This window comes from Gavialis gangeticus, unplaced genomic scaffold (assembly GCF_001723915.1).
Source record: "Gavialis gangeticus isolate Ggan-Ray unplaced genomic scaffold, GavGan_comp1, whole genome shotgun sequence".
NCBI lineage: Eukaryota > Metazoa > Chordata > Crocodylia > Gavialidae > Gavialis > Gavialis gangeticus.
In genome coordinates this window covers 126,780,571-126,786,682 of record NW_017729032.1, presented here as the reverse complement: position 1 = coordinate 126,786,682, position 6,112 = coordinate 126,780,571, and the positions used below count along the sequence as shown (strand labels likewise).

The window sequence follows — 6,112 nt, the reverse complement described above, 5'->3', positions numbered from 1 at the left end:
GAACTATAAGATGGATAGAAAACTGGCCTCAGGCTCAGAGGATAGTAATCAATGGCTGGATGTCTAGTTGGCAGCTGGTATCAAGTGGATTGCCCCAGGGGCTAGTTCTGGGGCTAGTTTTGTTCAGTGTCTTCATCAATGATCTGGAAGATGGCACAGAGTGAACCCTCAACAAATCTGCAAATGACACCAAGCAGGGAGGATGAGTAGATATACTGGAGGGTGGGGCTAGGATTGGAGGATTGGGCCAAAAGGAATCTCATGAGGTTCAACAAGAACAAGTGCAAAGTCCTGCACTTGGGACAGAACAGGCCCATGCACCAGTACAGGCTGGGGGCTGACTGGCTGGGCAGCAGCTCTGCAGAAAAGGACCTCAGGGTTACAGTGGACAAGAAGCTGAAAATGAGCCAGCAGAGTACCTTTGTTGCCAAGAAGGCTAACGGTATACTGGGTTGCACTAGTAGGAGTGTTGCCAGCAGGTTAAGGGAAGTGATTATTCCCCTCTATTCAGCACTGGTGAGGCCACATCTGGAGTACTGTGTTCAGTTTTGGGTACCCCTCTATAGAAAAGATGTGGACAAATTGGAGAGAATTCAGCAGAGTGCAGTGGAAATGGTTAGGGGACTGGGTGCATGACTTCTGAGGAGAGGCTGAGGGAACTGGGCTTATTTAGTCTAGAGAAGAGGAGACAGGGGATTTAATAGCAGCCTTCAACTACCTAAAGAGAGGTTCAAAAAAGGATGGAGCTAGAGTATTCTCAGTGGTGGCAAATGACAGAACAAGGAGTGATGGTGTGAAGTTGCAGCAAGGGAAGTTTAGGTTAGATATTAGGAAGAATTTTCTCACCCGGAGGGTAGTAAAACACTGGAACAGGTTACCCAGTGAGATGGCAGAATCTCCATCCTTGGAGGTTTTTAAAACGAGGCTAGAACAAAGCCTTGGCTCGAATGATGTACTTGGGAACAGTCCGTGTTTGAACAGAGGGTTGGTCTAGATGACCTCCTGAGGTCCCTCCCAACCCTAATTTTCTATAATTCTTTGAATCTATATTGGATCCCATACAAGGTGTGCATTTGTCACGTGTGCAAGAATAAAATTGCCTGATTAGCAGCATCCACTGAGGCAGGACATAAGAATGGGTTAACTATGGTCTCTCCCCAGTCATCTCAGAATTTGAAGACCTTGGTGCAGAGGACTCAGAATATAAGAAGGAAGAGCTAGTCATGTAATCCATACCAACTACAAATCACAGCTACCTAAAAGTAAACAACTTTTCTTTCTTCTTTGAGCAGACAGTAGTAGGGTGAATCATACTGTAAGTGACTGCTAAGTAGTATCCCATTCAGATAGCAGGGATGAGGAGTTTCACCTGCAGCAGTTGAACTGTGATTACTATGTTGCTGTCCTGAACTTGATCCCTGACCTAGCAAATAAGTCCAAGGCACAGTTCTTGATAAAGGTCAGCAGAGTACTCCAGGTCAGTGCTTTCCAGAACTTTTATATCTGCATATGTCTGCAACAGGATGAATAAGTCACTTAAACTGTGGTGGAGTGAGGCTTCAAATCAGGAGCAGAGGTCACCACTCGGCTGCTAATCCATTATGAGATTCTTGGTGAGAAGACAACTTGACATTTTGAATGCCATGTTATAATCAGAAAGAAACAGTCTGAATGGCTTGGTGCTTGTAAGAGATTAAAACAGAGTCCTGGATACATCTAGTATATGCAATTTTGTTTCCTTCTTCCACCAAGGATAGCTTGGGAAGAAGGCGAGTGGGCTGATGCATGGTTCAGATGAAATTCTAAAAGCACTTCGGGGATGAATTTTAGATGGGATCTCTGCATACTGATTATGGCTTAGGGAGATGCGCAGAGCCAATGAAAGTCATGTGGGTTTTCCCTGTTCTGGCTGCTCTGTCACCAGACGCAACAGCCTTGTATTGAGAAGGCTTGAGATGGGCAGAATAGGAGGCTCCATGTGTTTCAGGAGTTCCAGTGCATTAATTATTTGGATGATGGGATCAAGTGCGTGTTTAGCAAATAAGTGGATGACATCAAGTCGGGTGGGGCTGCAGACACTATGCAAGGCTGGGATCCCAAATTAACTGGATAAACTGGAGAAATTGTTCAAAAATCAGTTAGATGTAATTCAGCAAAAGAACTGCAGTCTTGCACTTGGGACTCAATAATTGCATAAACAAACACAGACTGGGAAATGATTGGCTAGGCTGCAGTACTGGAGAGAAGACCTGGGGGTGACAGAGAATTATAAAATGAATATGACCCAACAGTGATCTCTTGTAAAAAAATCCAACAGCATACTTGGTTATATTAACAGGAGTGTCACTTGCAAATCAAGGGAAATGATTTTTCCACTCTATTCATCACTGGTGAGGCCTCACCTGGAGTACTATGTCCAGTTTGCGGTTTCAGACTTCAAGATAGATGTGGATGGACTGGAAAGAGTCCAGCAGAGTGTAACAAAAAGGATTAGAAGCCTGAAAGGCAAGATACACCCCAGGGAGTTATGCACCAAAAAAAAAAAAAAAAATCAAAATTATGCAAAATTATTATTATTATTATTATTTTACAAATTAAATCAAATATAACACTATTTGAACCTTCTTTAAAAATATATGCAGGTACTTTGTATGGTCCGGAGATGTGTGTAGGGAAGTATTTGTGAAGGTGGTGGGAGGTGTGGGTATGTGTGTGGGGTTTGTGGAGCATTTATGAAGGGGTATAGAGAGGTGTGGGGATTTGTGAAGGTGCAAAGGTATGGGTGTATGGGGTTTGTGGGAGGATGTGGAGGGTGGGATTGTGAAAGGATGCGATTGTGTGGGGGGTATGTGGGCAGGTGGAGGGGGTGGGGTTTGCAGCAGGATTTGTGAAGGTGTGGGTGTGTGTGTGGGGTTTGTGTGGCTGTCATCAGTCGTGACCAAGCAGATTCAAATGGCACACCACTTCAGGGATGCTGCTATCACTCTGGAGCATTTTTTGAATACTCTCATCAGTGTCACAGAGAGTAGTGGTGATTGGTAACCTTATACTGGTAATGATTTCACTGCACTGTGATTCCCTGGCATTTCGTATGGGCTGAGTGGATAGCTATATGTGAGCACACAACCTACAGATCAAGAACCAGGAACCATTCTTGGGCCTGCAGAGAAGGAATGGTGGAGGCAAATACTACCATCCTGAATCTGAAGGGGTATTCCCTTCTATTTCTTACTGATACCAAGGTAGTCACTGATGATATCAGTGGGTTTTCTTGTCTATTTTCTTTTTGCAGCCCAGAATGTGATGTCTGTTTGGAGAGGCGCTCACTTAGGAGAAACCAACAGATTCCTTGGAAACAACAGTCTCCTTTGGGTCTGAGGTGATGTGCTTTGACAGCTTACGTAGGTGAAGTCTGAGCCATGCATTGCTTGACAGGCAGGTTCCAATGAGAACGATCTGCAAACTGTTCACTTATCAGAGATGATGTGACTATCCAACAGAAAAGGCATCAGTTATGCCTGTTGACAACAGATGAGTCCATCTCACCTCAGGCAAGGGTAAAACCCTGAAGGCTTCCAGTCTATCATGGCAGATGATTTAAAGTAAGGCAGGCCTTACTTCATTGTAAGAGGGTACTTTTGCCATTTTTTTGACCATGCAATTAAAAGAATCAGCCCAAATGAATAATCAAGAAAGATGTAACTTATTAGAAGCTCAAAGAATAAACAGGGCAAGGACAAACTGAGAATGCCACTAAGGCTAGGGACAGAAGTTACACATAAACCAGTTTAAGTAATCAGAAACTGGTTTAGACCTGTAACAGAACAGACATCCAGTGCACATAAACCAGTTTCAAGATGGCTGAAAATGGCTTAAGATAAACCTGGCTGAATGTAGTATCAGACTCAACTGATTTGAGTCAAACCAGTTTATGAAATGTCTGTCCCAGAACCCTTCCTGGTTCAAGTTAAATCACAGTCCCTCAGCATCCCTGCATGCTTTCCAGCCCTGGACTGGGCTGTTTGCTCCAGACAGCAGGGCTGACCCCACCCCTCTGCTCCCTAGCAGCAGCAGTGAGGGCTGGCTGATGGGGGTTGGGGGTGGCAAGCCCGGCTGGGGATGCAGCGCAGTCTACAGGGGGAAGGGGGGGAAATGCCCACCTAGGCAAACCAGGGCTGGAGGCTGGGACCAGGGAAGAGGGTTAAACACTCCTTCCCTTGCTTACTGCTGGCTGCAACTGTGGTCTACAAATCTCAGAGGCACCTGGAAGCAGGAAGAGAAAGTGATGAGCAACCCTGCAGTGTCCTGCTGCTGCATTTCTGGACTGCAAATCCCAGAAACCTCAGGGGCAGCAGGAAGAAGACATGAACACACAGCCTACTCTAGCACTTCCTGACTTCTGGTCTGAACCACTGCAGGCATGTGGCTGTATTTCCTGAATCAAAGGTAAATGTCTGTTCACTTCTGTTTCAATTTATTCTGTGCAGCTTAGACTAACCTGCAAAGACTGAATCGATTCAGCCTCCAGCTTTTTGACTGTCTGTACTTAGCCTAAAGGAGGAGAACTTACTTTAAGCCAGTAACTAATCACTGTCAAATAAAAGCAAAAGCAGTAAAAGCTTGTGAGATGAGAACATCTTTCATACAAATTAACTCATCAGTGTTAAGGGGCATTATGTCCGCTTACTGTTGACAAAATATATTCACATTGGTGTCTCAGAAAATGGCTTTTTTTTTTCCTTTTTCCTCCAAATGAATCTAAAGTCAGCTTCATACACCTTTAATGTGGTTGTCCATGTACTTTCAAAAGGAAACCAAAATAAGTAAGGTTACAATTTCAGTAAAGGCCCTCTTTTTACAAACTTACTTTTGTTCATATTTGTGCCTACTTTTAAAAAAAGCCCCCAAGGGAGAGTTTCTGTCTATATATCACCTGCCCTTAAGAAAGCTCAGTTAACTATTTATAGATCTTGCCCTTTTGTACCCAACTAGATCAAGCAATTCATTCTGTGCATGACTGCAGGAGAGAAATTCATTTGCTCTAAGTGTCATCAAGGCAGCCTTTTACCTGCTATGAATAAGACCAGAAGACTTGAATTGCTGGGCTTTTACTTCAAATGCATGTTTCTACGTTGTATGAGGTACCATCACTCTTTTCAAATTTTCAAAGTATTTAGAACATTTATAGAATAGGCAGCACATAACTGCAAGAATAGCTCCCTCCCCTCATCCAAGCACACACACACAGCTCCATATTAGATTTCTTTTCTGTAAGGTAACAGATGCATGCAAATCACCAAAGGATGTTTTGGGATCTCTCACACTGGAAAGAGCAGCACACCAATCCAGAGGCTCATGAGAATAAGACTATAATGAGGATTAGTTCATCAGCTCAGTAGCAGTGGAATCAGAACAAAACAAAAAGAAAAGGAATGGCCTTTAACACCTCAGATCAACAAGACACTACTTTTGGGCTAAGTACAGACATTCAAAAAGCCTGAGGCAGAATTGATCAAATTTATGCAGGTTTCTGTAAGCAATATATATGGGTTAACTTGGGGATGAACAGAACACACGCTCACCCTTAGGTGTGTGGGCACACAGGCTGGCTGAACTGGCCGAAGCCAGTAGGTTCAGGCTTCCTGGGCTGCCAGAGACAGCCGAGCAGCCAGGCCACCCATGATTGGCTGCTGGGCATGGAGAAGCATGCCCCCCTTCATCCCCCCATCCCTCAATCATAGTCATCCACAGGCACAGCACCCGCAGCCAGGCAGTGGAGTCACCCATGCTCACCGTCCCCTGCACCATGGTCGTGCTCCCTGGGGCTACGCCCTCTCGCAGGGGGGTATGTGGGTCCTGGGTGGGCTCCTGCACACCCAACCCAGGGACCCACATTCCCCCCACAAGCAGGCACATTCCCAGTAAGCCCAACTAGGCTGCAGTGTACAGCTGAGCATCCCTTCCCCCTCTGCCCTGTCACCATCAGCCATTGTGCTGACTCGGGTCTGTGAGAGCCAAGGGCAGGGCCAGCTGGGCACTCTCCCAACGCAGCCAAGTACAGGGGCCTCAATGTGAGGGGAGGCTAGCGGGGGGGGGGGGGGGGGGGGGGGAG

General features: G+C 45.5%; 1 protein-coding gene and 1 long non-coding RNA gene across 2 annotated transcripts in view; one reads left to right on the top strand and one right to left on the bottom strand.

Annotated features, from left to right (window-relative positions):
* Positions 1 to 6,112, bottom strand: part of PCCA (propionyl-CoA carboxylase alpha subunit) — a 569,837-nt gene that overhangs the window by 120,120 nt on the left and 443,605 nt on the right. The gene's annotated exons all lie outside the window — the stretch shown is intronic.
* LOC109302718 overlaps positions 4,353 to 6,112 on the top strand; it is a 9,762-nt gene continuing 8,002 nt past the window's right edge. The window contains exon 1 of the long non-coding RNA XR_002098902.1: positions 4,353 to 4,446. This is a non-coding gene — a long non-coding RNA (uncharacterized LOC109302718). The remainder of the gene's footprint in view (positions 4,447 to 6,112) is intronic.